Below are 14554 nucleotides of genomic sequence, written 5' to 3' on the forward strand. Positions count from 1 at the left end.
TATAGAGATAGATAGGTAGATAGATATAGAGATAATAGATAAAGAGATAGATAGATATAGATATAAAGATAGATAGAGATAGAGAGAGCGGTAGATAGAGAGATAGATATAGAGAGAGATAGATACAGAGATCGATAAATAGATAGAGAGATAGATATAGATATAGATAATAGATAGATAATGATAGATAATAAATATAGAGATAACAGATAGATATAGAGATAGAGTAAGATAGAAAGATATAGAGATAGATAGATATAGATAATAGAGATAGCTTGATAGATAGACATAATAGATATAGATAGATATAGATAGATAGATATAGAGATAGATGTAGAGATAGCTAGATAGATAGACATAATAGATATAGATAGATATAGATAGATAGATATAGAGATAGATGTAGAGATAGAAAGATAGATATAGAGATAGAGCGATAGATAGAGATAGATAGAGATAATAGATAGAGATAAATAGATAGATAGAGATAATAGATAGAGATAAATAGATAGATAGATAGAGAAAGATAGATAGATATAGAGATAGATAGATAGATATACAGAGAGATAGATATAGAGATAGAGATAAATAGATAGATATAGAGAGAGATATAGAGAGAAATAGATATAGATATAGAGATAATAGATATATATATATAGAGATAGATAGATATAGAGAGATATATACAGAGAAAAGATATAGAGATAAATAGATAAAGATAGATAGATATATAGATATAGAGATAGAAAGATAGATATAGAGATAGAGCGATAGATAGATATACAGAGAGATAGATATAGAGATAGATAGAGATATATAGATAGATAACTATAGAGATATAGAGATAGATATAGAGAGAAATAGAGATAGATATAGAGATAGATAGAGATAGATATATAGATATAGATATAAAGATAGATATAGAGATAGATATAGATATAGAGATAGAGCGATAGATAGCGAGAGATATAGAGATAGATAGATACAGAGAAAAGATATAGAGATAGATAACGGATAGATAAATAGATAGATAGGTATAGAGATAGATAGATATAGATATTAGATAGAGATATATATAGATAAAGATAGATAGATATAGATGGTAGCTAGATAGATAATAAATATAGAGATAATAGATATAGAGATAGATAGAGTAAGATAGATAGATATAGAGATAGATAGATAGACATAATAGATAGATAGATATAGAGATATATATATAGAAAGATATAGAGATAGATGTAGAGATAGAAAGATAGATAGAAAGATAGAGCGATAGATAGAGATAGATATAGAAATAGATAGATATAGATAATAGATAGAGATAGATAGAGATAGATAGATAGATATAGATAATAGATAGAGATAGAAAGATAGATAGATATAAGAGAGATAGAGAAAGATATATATAGAGATAGATAGATAGATAGATAGATAGAGACAGATAGAGAGAGCGAGAGAGATATAAAAAAAAACAAACAAACACAATACTCACCTCTCCTCCTCGCTCCCACGCTGATCCCGGCTTCAGTGTCAGGAGCTGCCCCCTCTGCCAGACACACAGCGGGTGCGCGATGTAGTGACGTCATCGTGCACTGGCTGTGAGCCAGGAGCAGAGAGGACTGAGGGCGGCGCCGGCCCTGATTTACAGCTGTAGTCTGAAAAAGCAGCTTACTGGGCTGGGGGCGGGGCCTCTGGGGGTGGAGACCTGAAATGAGATTCACTGCTTCGCAGTGAATATTCATTTCTCTTTAGCAGCGGGGACAGGGACTCCTGCCTCCTGACACCCGCTGCTGCTCCGCTGGCAGGGGCCCCCATAGCAGCTGCATGGTGTGCGACACACCACTGGCTGGGGGCCCCTGGAGCAGCGGGGGCCCTAGGCAACTGCTGGCCCTGTATGCCAGCAGGTGCCAGGGCCCACCAGATGCCAGGGCCCACCGGAGAATTCACCGGTTCCCCGGTGGGCCAGTCCGACGCTGCTTGCACCCACTGTGAAATTTGGTGGTGGATCGGTGTTGATCTAGGGATGCTTCAGCAAGGCCTGAATTGGGCAGGTTAATCTTTGCAAAGGACGTATGAATCAAGCCACATAAAAGGTTATCCATGAAATATGCTTGCTTCTGCTCAGGCAATGTTCCCCAACTCTGAGGACTGTTTTTTTCCAGCAGGACAATGGCCCATGCCACGCAGCTAGGTCAATCAATGTGTGGATGAAGAACCATCACATCAAATCCCTGTCATGGCCAGCCCAATCTCCAGACCTGAACCCCATTGAAAACCTCTGTAATGTAATCAAGAGGAAGATGGATAGTCACAAGCCATCAAAGAAAGAAGAACTGCTTAAATTTTTGTGCCAGGAGTGGCATAAGGTCACCCAAAAGCAGTGTGAAAGACTGGTGGAAGGCATGCCAAGACGCATCAAAGCTGTGATGAAAAATCATGGTTATTCCACCAAATATTGATTTCTGAACTCTTCCTGAGTTAAAACATTAGTATTGTTGTTTCTACATGAATAAGAACTTATTTTCTTTGCATTACTTGAGGTCTGAAAGCGCTGTTTCTTTTTATAATTTTGTCGATTTCTCATTTGCTGCAAATAAATACAACATTTTTAGCTTTAAATTTCAGAGACATGTTGTCAGTAGTTTATAGAATAAAACAACAATGTACATTTTACTCCAAAAATATACCTATAAAGAGAAAAATCAGAGAAACTGAACATTTTGCAGTGGTCTCTTAATTTTTGACAGAGCTGTATTTTATTATTATTGAAGTTCAAGACAACATAATGAGCAGAGCAGCCCAGCGACCCGTCTACTGTTTAGTGTTAGTAGTAATCATTCTCATAGAGTTACATACAATGCAAATTTCCTTTTATTGCATTTCCTTCAAAGTTCCATTTATTTCTATATTACAGTAAACATCCTGTGTCCGAGATTTCCTGCAGCAGAGCTCCGATGAGTAATTCACAAATGAATGACTCATGTATGCTCGAGACCCACCTAACCTTTTCCTCCGTGGATAGAAAAAATTCTCGCGGTCACTTGACACATTAGTTTCATTTTTGCAGCAAAGCAAATGGGATCCACAGGCTTCTGATAATAAATCAGAAAATCTTATTTAATATTATTAATTAACCTTCCTATATTGAATTTTAATTAAAATGTGCCCATAAATAACAGGCTGCTGTGATTAGACAGGAATTTATTACTGGTGCACATCTGGGGGCCAATGCTACAATTGCAGAATTAGTATTCCTACTGATCTGAGCACCATGGGGAAAGATGTATCAAAGCCAGAGAATAGAAAAAGTGAATAATTTTCCAGACTGCCGCAGCAATATGAGAGGTGGAATCTGACTGGTCGGTATTGGCTTCTCTTATGTATTAGTCACCATTAACACCTTAAGCCCCAAGGATGGTTTGCACGTTCATGACCGGGCCAATTTTTACAATTCTGACCACTGTCCCTTTATGAGGTAATAACTCTGAAAAGCTTCCATGGATCCCGGTGATTCTGACATTGTTTTCTCATGACATATTGTACTTCATGTTAGTGGTAAAATTTCATTCAAATAACTTGCGTTTATTTGTGAAAAAAGTGGAAATTTGGCGAAAATTTTGAAAATTTCGCAATTTTCCAACTTTGAATTTTTATGCCCTTAAATCACAGAGATACAGCACACAAAAAACTTGATAAGTAACATTTCCCACATGTTTACTTTACATCAGCACAATTTTGGAACCAAATTTCTTTTTTGTTAGGAAGTTATAAGGGTTAAAAATTGACCAGCGATTTCTCATTTTTGCAACACCATTTTATTTTTACGGACCACATCACATTTGAAGCCACTTTGCGGGGTCTATATGATAGAAAATACCCAAAAGTGACACCATTCTAAAAACTGCACCCCTTAAGGTGCTCAAAACCACATTCAAGAAGTTTATTGACCCTTTAGGTGCGTCACAGGAATTTTTTGAATATTTAAAAAAAAAATGAACATTTAACTTTTTTCACAAAAAAATCTTCAGGTTCAATTTTTTTTATTTTACCAAGGGTAACAGGAGAAATTGGACTGCAAAAGTTATTGTTCAATTTGTCCTGAGTACGCTGATACCTGATATGTGGGGGGAACCACTGTTTCGGCGCATGGCTGAGCTCAGAAGGGAAGGAGCGCCGTTTTACATTTTCAATGCAAAATTGGCTGGAATTCAGATCGGATGCCATGTCGCGTTTGGAGAGCCCCTGATGTACCTAAACAGTGGAAACCCCCACAAGTGACCCCATTTTGGAAACTAGACCCCCCAAGGAACTTATGTAGATATGTGGTGAGAACTTTGAACCCACAAGGGTTTCACAGAAGTTTATAACGTACAGCGGTACTAATTAAAAATCATATTTTTTCCACAAAAATGATCTTTTCACCCCCAATTTTTATTTTCCCAAGGGTAACAGGACCCTAAAAGTTATTGTGCAATTTGTCCTGAGTACGCTGATACCCCACATGTGGGGGTAAACCACTATTTGGGCGCATGGCAGAGCTCAGAAGGGAAGCAGCGCCATTTGACGTTTTTGGCTGGAATTGAGATCGGACGCCATGTCTCGTTTGGAAAGCCCCTGATGTACCAAAACAGTGGAAACCCCCCACAAATGACACCATTTTGGAAACTAGACCCCCCAAGGAACTTATCTAGATGTGTGGTGAGAACTTTGAACCCCCCAGTGCTCCACAGAAGTTTATAATGCCTGGGCGTGAAAATAAAAAAATCTTATTTTTTAGACAAACATGATCTTTTAGTCACCAATTTTTTTTATTTTCCCAAGGGTACCAGGAGAGATTGGACCCCAAAAGTTGTTGTCCAATTTGTCCTGAGTACGCTGATACCTCATATGTGGGAGAAAACTACTGTATGGGCACACGTCAGGGCTCGGAAGGGAAGTAGTGACGTTTTGGAATGCAGACTTTGATGGAATGGTCTGCGGGTGTCATGTGCGTTTGGAGAGCCCCTGATGTACTTAAACTATTGAAACGCCCCACAAGTGACCCCATTTTGGAAACTAGACCCCCCACGGAACTTATCTAGATGTGTGGTGAGCACTTTGAACCCCCAAGTGATTCACAGAAGTTTATAACGCCCGGACGTGAAAATAAAAAAATCAATTTTCCACAAAAATGATATTTTTGCCCCCAATTTTTCATTTTCCTAAGGGTAACAGGATAAATTGGACCCCAAAAGTTGTTTTGCAATTTGTACTGAGTAGGCTGATACCCTATATGTGGGGGTAAAACACTGTTTGGGCGCATGGCAGAGCTTGGAAGGGAAGGAGCACCATTTGACTTTTTCAACGCAGAATTGGCTGGAATTGAGATCCGACGCCATGTTGCATTTGGAGAGCACCTGATGTGCCCAAACAGTGGAAATCCCCCAATTCTAACTCCAACCCTAGCCCCAACACACCCCTAACCCTAGCCCTAACCCTAGCCCTAACCCTGACCCTAATGGGAAAATGGAAATAAATACATTTTCTTTTCATTTTATTATTTTTCCCTAACTAAGGGGGTGATAACGGGGGGTTTGATTTACTATTTATGGCGGTTTTTATGTTTGGCGGCTGTCACACGCTAAAAGACGCTTTTTATTGTAAAAATAGTTTTTGCATCACCACATATTGGGAGCTATAATTTTTCCATATTTTGACCCACCGAGTCATGTGAGGTCTTATTTTTTGTGGGACGAGTTGACGTTTTTATTGGTACCATTTTCGGGCACGTGACATTTTTTGATCGCTTTTTATTCCGATTTTTGGGATGCAGAATGAACAAAAACCAACGTTTCATGAATTTCTTTTGGGGGGGTGCGTTTACACCGTTCCGCGTGCGGTAAAATTGATAAAGCGGTTTTATTCTTCTGGTCAGTACGGTTACAGCGATACCTCATTTATGTTTTTTTATGTTTTGGCGCTTTTATGCAATGAAAACTATTTTATATAAAAAATAATTATTTTTGCATCGCTTTATTCTTCGAGCTATAACTTTTTTATTTTTTCGCTGATGATGCTGTGTGGTGACTCGTTTTTTGTGGGACAAGATGACATTTTCAGCAGTATGATGGATATTTATATGCGTCTTTTTGATCGCACGTTATTGCACTTTTTGTTCAGCGGTATGATAATAAATCATTATTTTTTGCTTTGTTTTTTATTTTTATTTTTTAAGGAGTTCGCTAAAGGGGTTAACTAATGGGAAAGTTTTATAGGGCAGGTCGTTACCGATGCGGCGATACCAAATATGTGTACTTCTATTGTTTTTTTCTTTTTTTATTTCCAAAAAATGAATTTATTGGGGAATATTTTTTTTTTTTCTAATTTATTTAGCGATTTTAAAAAAATTATTTTTACACTTTTTTTTTTTAAACTTTATTAGGTTGTCCCAGGGGGGACATCACTGTCCTGTGACAGATCGCTGATCTGTCACAGGCATAGACGCAGACTTCCTCATGCCTGCGCTTTGCAGGCACTGAGGAAGTCAGCTCCCTACAGGCCCCGAAGGTCCCCGTCGCCATCTTGTATCCGGGGACCTGTAGGGAAAGAGACTCACGCAGCAGCGCTGCACATTGCGCTGTGGTGGGGGGCTCAGGGAAGCACGGAGGGAGCCCCCTCCCTGCCGATGCTTCCCTTTAACCCTCCGTACACCGCGATCATGTTTAATTGCAGTGTGCAAGGGGTTACACATTGTGCCGGGTGTCAGCTGTGATAATTAGCTGACACCCGGCCGTGATCAGCGGCGCTCACCACGTGGGCGCCGCTGATCGCTGTGACGTACTTTCCTGTCCCTGGGAATTAAGTCCCAGGGCACATGGACAGGATAGTATGTCACATGGGATTAAGGGGCTAAGGAGTAGATATGATTTAAAAAAAAACAGCAATTCCGCCATTATTTTTGAAAATTTTCAACAATTCTAACAATAATAAGTTATTGCTATGTTGTTACTATTGCCCAATGTATCATGCCCCCCGAAGAAGCAAGTAGCGAAACACACGTTGGGGTTCTGCAGCCCACATCACAGAAAGGAAGGTTTTGGAAATAGGCTCATTATTACTTCTTGCATATATTTGGTTTTTACCCGATTTCTTTGGATACTTGGCTCCAGGATTATTTCTATTTTCCATATTAGTGGATGTATTTATTATGACAGCAGTCACATTTGATATCTGGCCTTGCACTTTTGCACTTTACATGAATGCTGAGAAGGAATTGTGCCTTTTCACATAAAGGATATAGCGGTAGATATACATATACACCTTTTTGGATCTTTTCCCTTCTTATTTGTGGCAGTAATTTTGGATAATTTATATCTCTTTGTGTACCTCATTATCATTTGTCATCATTGTTCATTTGTAGGTCCTTTTATGGATCACCTTACTATGCACTATTGCACTTTATGTGAATACTAGCTGAAGAGCCCGGCGTTGCCTGGGCATAGTAACCAACTGTGGTTAGTTAGAACAAATTATAATGATTATATTGCACATAAAAACCATGCATCTAATCCTATCCTGTGTGATACTGACTAGAGTTGAGCGATACCGTCCGATACTTCAAAGTATCGTATCGGATGGTATCGGCCGATCTTTAAAAAAAGTATCGGTATCGCCGATTCCGATACCGGAAGTCCCATTCAAGTCTATGGGACTTCCGGTATCGGAATAAGAAAAACCCTTTCCTGCCCTTGTACAGCCTCTCTGGGGTCTGTACGGGCCTTTCTGGGGGCTGTGCCGGCCTGCCAGGGGGTCTGTGCAGGCTCCGGTGGTCTGTGCCGGCCTGCCGGTGGTCTGTGCAGGCTCCGGGGGGCTGTGCCGGCCTGCCGGGGGGCTGTGCCGGCCTGCCGGGGGGGCTGTGCAGGCTCCGGGGGGCTGTGCCGGCCTGCCGGGGGGCTGTGCCGGCCTGCCGGTGGTCTGTGCAGGCTCCGGGGGTCTGTGCAGGCATCGTCCGATGGGACTACAAGTCCCATCGGGCGATGCCTGCTACCATGACAGTGATTGACACATTAGCCAATGATGGGACAGTAGTAGTCCCATCATCCGGCTAATGTGTTAAATGTAAAAAAAAAAAAAAATTACATGCTACATACATGCTACATTCATACTACATACTACATACATGCTACATTCATACTACATAAATACTACATGCAACATACATACTACATATATACTACATGCATGCTACATACATACTGCATGCTACATACATACCACATATATACTACATACATACTACATGCATGCTACATGCATGCTACATGCTACATACATAACACATATATACTACATGCATGCTACATACATACTACATGCTACATACTACATATATACTACATGCATGCTACATACATACTACATGCTACATACATACTACATATATACTACATACATACTACATACATACTACATGCATGCTACATGCATGCTACATACATACCACATACATAACACATATATACTACATGCATGCTACATACATACTACATGCTACATACATACCATATACATACTACATGCATGCTACATACATACTACATGCTACATACATACTACATGCTACATACATACTACATATATACTACATGCATGCTACATACATACTACATGCTACATACTACATGCTACATACATACTACATATATACTACATGCATGCTACATACTACATGCATGCTACATACATACTACATGCTACATACATACCACATACATACTACATATATACTACATGCATGCTACATACATACTGCATGCTACATGCATGCTACATACATACTACATACATACTACATACATACCACATATATACTACATACATACAATACATTCATACAATACATACATAGACATACAGTACATATAACATAGAGTAACATACTTACCAATACTTGTCACATTGTTCCCCGAAGCCATTGTCTTTTCCAGAATAAATATTAACATAACAAACCACAAAAATACTCACCCACGATCCGAAGCAGTCCACGAGTGTGTCCCACGACGATCTTGGGTAGAGAACGGCAGCATCAGATGATGCTGCCGTTCTCTACGGGCTGCAGGAATCCAATGACGGAAGGTAGGTATCCTTCCGCACTGTATTCCTCCGCCACTTAAAAAAAAAAAAGTCCCTAGTCTCACTTTATGCCATTGCTGCGTGGGAAAGTCCCACACAGCAATGGCATAAAGTGAGACTAGGGACTTTTTTTTTTTTTAAGTGGCGGAGGAATACAGTGCGGAAGGATACCTACCTTCCGTCATTGGATTCCTGCAGCCCGTAGAGAACGGCAGCATCATCTGATGCTGCCGTTCTCTACCCAAGATCGTCGTGGGACACACTCGTGGACTGCTTCGGATCGTGGGTGAGTATTTTTGTGGTTTGTTATGTTAATATTTATTCCGGAAAAGACAATGGCTTCGGGGAACAATGTGACAAGTATTGGTAAGTATGTTACTCTATGTTATATGTACTGTATGTCTATGTATGTATTGTATGAATGTATTGTATGTATGTAGTATATATGTGGTATGTATGTAGCATGCAGTATGTAGCATGCATGTAGTATATATGTAGTATGTATGTAGCATGTAGTATATATGTAGCATGTATGTAGTATGTATGTGGTATGTATGTAGCATGTAGTATGTATGTAGCATGCATGTAGTATATATGTAGTATGTATGTAGCATGTAGTATGTATGTAGCATGCATGTAGTATGTATGTAGTATTTTTTTTTTTTTTTTTAACATTTAACACATTAGCCGGATGATGGGACTACTACTGTCCCATCATTGGCTAATGTGTCAATCACTGTCATGGTAGCAGGCATCGCCCGATGGGACTTGTAGTCCCATCGGACGATGCTTGCACAGACCCCCGGACATCAGCACAGCCCCCCGGCAGGCCGGCACAGCCCCCCGGCAGGCCGGTACAGACCCCCACAGGGTGCACAGCCCCCCGGCAGGCCGGCACAGCCCCCCGGCAGGCCGGTACAGACCCCCACAGGGTGCACAGACCACCGGCAGGCCGGCACAGCCCCCCGGCAGGCCGGTACAGACCCCGGGCAGTCCACACAGCCCCCCGGCAGGCCGGCACAGCCCCCCGGCAGGCCGGCAGAGACCCCCGGAAGGCCCGAAATGACGGCGCATCATGATGCGCACACACCGCGCATCATGATGACGTCAGTCTGTCAATCAACTTTGAACTTCCGATTCCGATGCCGAATTCCGATATTGAAAAAATATCGGAAGTCGGTATTGGAATTCCGATACAGCAAGTATCGGCCGATACCCGATACTTGCGGTATCGGAATGCTCAACACTAATACTGACTGCTGAGCCGTGTATCTAATCCTATTCTGTGTGATACTGTCTGCTGAGCCGTGTATCTAATCCTATCCTGTGTGATACTGTCTGCTGAGCTGTGTATCTAACACTATTCTGTGTGATACTGTCTGCTGAGCCGTGCATCTAATCCTCTCCTGTGTGATACTGTCTGCTGAGCCGTGCATCTAATCCTATCCTGTGTGATACTGACTGCTGAGCCGTGTATCTAATCCTATTCTGTGTGATACTGTGTGCTGAGCCGTGTATCTAATCCTATTCTGTGTGATACTGTCTGCTGAGCCATGTATCTAATACTATTCTGTGTGATACTGTGTGCTGAGCTGCGTATCTAATCCTATCCTGTGTGATACTGTCTGCTGAGCCGAGTATCTAATCCTATTCTGTGTGAAACTGTCTGCTGAGCCGTGTATCTAACACTATTCTGTGTGATACTGACTGCTGAGTCGTGTATCTATTCCTATCCTGTGTGATACTGCCTGCTGAGCCATGTATCTAATCCTCTCCTGTGTGATACTGCCTGCTGAGCTGTGTATCTAATCCTATCCTGTGTGATACTGACTGCTTAGCTGTGTATCTAATCCTATCCTGTGTGATACTGACTGCTTAGCTGTGTATCTAATCCTATCCTGTGTGATACTGGGCTCCCCCTGCAGTCTGTGTCAGAGGGTGGTCTGTGTTGGCACGGTAATAAATTGTGCTATTTCCAGCTTTACAGAAGGACGATAACACCATAGAAATGATAAGAATAATAGGCCTCAGTTACCACAACTGTCTACAAAGAAAACTGTTGCTGATAGTAACCAATCACAGCTCATGTTTCATCTTTTAAACAGCTCTGGGACAGCGTGGCAAGTTTTGAGTGGCGACTTTTGTGTTTCGACTTTTATGTGGCGAGGTTGGTGTGTGGTGAAATGTGTGCTGAGGGTGGTATATGTGGTGAAGCACGTGGTAGTGTGTGGCGCATTTTGTGTGTGTTCATATCCCAGTGTGTGGTGAGTATCCCATGTCAAGGCCCCACCTTAGCAACTGTACGGTATATACTGTTTGGCGCCATCGCTCTCATTCTTGAAGTCCCCCTTGTTCACATCTGGCAGCTGTCAATTTGCCTCCAACACTTTTCCTTTCACTTTTGCCCCATTATGTAGATAGGGGCAAAATTGTTTGGTGAATTGGAATGCGCGGGGTTAAAATTTTACCTCACAACATAGCCTATGATGCTCTCGGGGTCCAGACGTGTGACTGTGCCAAATTTTGTGGTTGTAGCTGCGACGGTGCGGATGCCAATCCCGGACATACACACATACATTGAGCTTTATATATTAGATTGAGAATAAATTATGCCTTTTTATGGGACAATATATATATAATTCTTTTTGTACCTTTTCCCCTCCTCATTTGTGGTGGGTAATACATTTTGAATACTACTTATAACCTTCTGTGTATTCCACCAGGTCATAATTATTACATGCAATTGTTTATATACTGCCACTTCTACCTTTTCTTATCTGTATGTGGTAACTGGGTGTTGCGGATTCCCTTATATTTCTTATTCTGTGATTGATTCATGATAAATTTGTATTTTATCAATTTTTGGATAACAATAAAACTAGATATTTTATATATTGCTCTTGGTTCCATTTTCTTTTTTGGTTTGTATTGCCCAATGTATATAGATTTGTATATAAATAAAGCACAATAATTGAATTTTTTTTTAAATAAAGATTTTTTTTTAGTCTCCAAGTCCTGCCAAGGGGCCATTGGCATTGAAGGAGCACTGCTGTGCAGGTCAAATTTAGAAGGAGCACTGCTGTGCAGGAAAAACTTAGAAGGAGCACTGCTGTGCAGGCAAAACTTAGAAGGAGCACCGCTGTGCAGGCAAAACTTGAAAGGAGCACTGCTGTGCAGGTAAAATTTAGAAGGAGCACTGCTATGCAGGAAAAACTTAGAAGGAGCACTGCTGTGCAGGCAAAACTTGAAAAGAGCACCGCTGTGCAGGCAAAACTTGAAAGGAGCACTGCTGTGCAGGTAAAATTTAGAAGGAGCACTGCTGTGCAGGAAAAACTTAGAAGGAGCACTGCTGTGCAGGCAAAACTTGAAAAGAGCACCGCTGTGCAGGCAAAACTTGAAAGGAGCATCGCTGTGCAGGCAAAACTTGAAAGGAGCACTGCTGTGCAGGCAAAACTTGAAAGGAGCACTGCTGTGCAGGCAAAACTTGAAAGGAGCACTGCTGTGCAGGCAAACTTGAAAGGAGCACTGCTGTGCAGGCAAAACTTGAAAGGAGCATCACTGTGCAGGCAAAACTTAGAAGGAGCACTGCTGTGCAGGCAAAACTTGAAAGGAGCACAGCTGTGCAGACAAAACTTGAAAGGAACACTGCTGTGGAGGCAAAACTTGGAAGGAGCACCGCTGTGCAGGCAAAACTTTAAAGGAGCATCACTGTGCAGGCAAAACTTAGAAGGCGCACTGCTGTGCAGACAAAACTTGAAAGGAGCACTGCTGTGGAGGCAAAACTTGGAAGGAGCACCGCTGTGCAGGTAAAACTTAGAAGGAGCACTGCTGTGCAGGAAAAACTTGAAAGGAGCACCGCTGTGCAGGCAAAACTTGAAAGGAGCATCACTGTGCAGGCAAAACTTAGAAGGAGCACTGCTGTACAGGCAAAACTTGGAAGGAGCACTGCAGTACAGGCAAAACTTGGAAGGAGCACTGCAGTGCAGGCAAACCTTGAAGGGAGCACTGCTATGCAGCCAAAACTTGGAAGGAGCACTGCTGTGTAGATAAAACTTAGATGGGGACGAAACTTTATCCTGAGCATGGTAACTGTTCAGTACTGATTGACAGATGAGCATAAATTATACACCTCTTTATCATTCTCAATGACTGAAATTGGGCCCTATTGGGTCACTTGTGACTTGATGACCTCCTTTGCGTAGACCATTTGCAGGTGTCCTTTATCCCAATTGCTACATCACTCTCTGGATCTCCAAATCTCCCTAAATCCCTGGATTTGAGATGACTGTATTCCTGAGTCAGTCACTTTTAGCTGTTTCCATCTTTCTATCATCCAGCTTATGATATTTACCTACACAACATAAGGCTTTACAAGGCAAATACATCTTTAATATTTAATATAACAAACGTGCAGATTTCCTTTGTGTGTGGACTGGATATTTGTTCCTCGGGTTATTTCAGGAATCAGACGCGATTTATCAAGCTTATGAAGAGAGGTGCTGACGGGTAATGACAGGACTTAGATGTGTCCAACCAAATGCTCCACATTTATATAACTTGACACTTAAATAGCCAACTTTTGAAAGATCCAATCAGACCGTTTATCGGGTCTGTATAGACCAAGACATTGCATGGATTTTATAATTTCCTGATTAAGAAAGTTCTATTTCCTCTTGAATGTTTCCTTCGTACGAGATACACACGTTACATTTCCTGTTATCGATCACAAGGGTCTGTTAAGGAAAGTGGAAAAAGTCCAGGAAGGTAACAGCCTTGGAGTCTAGACAGTGGAGTATTTCTGAATTTTTCCACAACCGGTGAAGGTGGTGACAAATTAAAGTTGTCATGAACCTAGAACATTGCTGACGTCATAAATCCTTCCTCCATAGTCTTTTTATAACACTAAGTTAAATTTGTGTTGCATTGAAAGGGCTGGATTTTTTTTTAAAGCTAAGGGAATAGCATTTTAATAATACTCTAATGTGTATGGAGGCACCGGCCAACTGATCGCGGGGAAAAATGTCAATTGGACATGTCTGATTTATGACTGTCGATGGTTTGCTTTCTCGGAGATGCCTGTTGGTGGCTTTCTTATAGAGAACTTAGGAATTCCAGCCATACAAGCACTTCTGTGTGTGGGAGAGCCTGCTCAGATGGCTGTCAGCCGAACAGTGTACTGAAGAATTGTTCGACCGACCATAGAGATAAACAGATCTGTAGAAATTCAAATTTGCAGGCTTCAACGAAATTTCCCCAAAAGTTGGAATATGCAGTGAATAAATCTCTACAGAAGAAAAAGAGAGGATCCCACTGACCATAAAATCTTACACTCTACAGCAGAGAGAGACAGGACCCTCTGACCATAAAAGTTTACACTACAGTACAGGAGAGAGAGGACCCTGCTGACCATAAGAACGTACACTCTACAGCAGAGAAACAG

Source organism: Dendrobates tinctorius, unplaced genomic scaffold (assembly GCF_039654945.1).
Source record: "Dendrobates tinctorius isolate UK_male_01 unplaced genomic scaffold, ASM3965494v1 ptg000143l, whole genome shotgun sequence".
Classification (NCBI taxonomy): domain Eukaryota; kingdom Metazoa; phylum Chordata; class Amphibia; order Anura; family Dendrobatidae; genus Dendrobates; species Dendrobates tinctorius.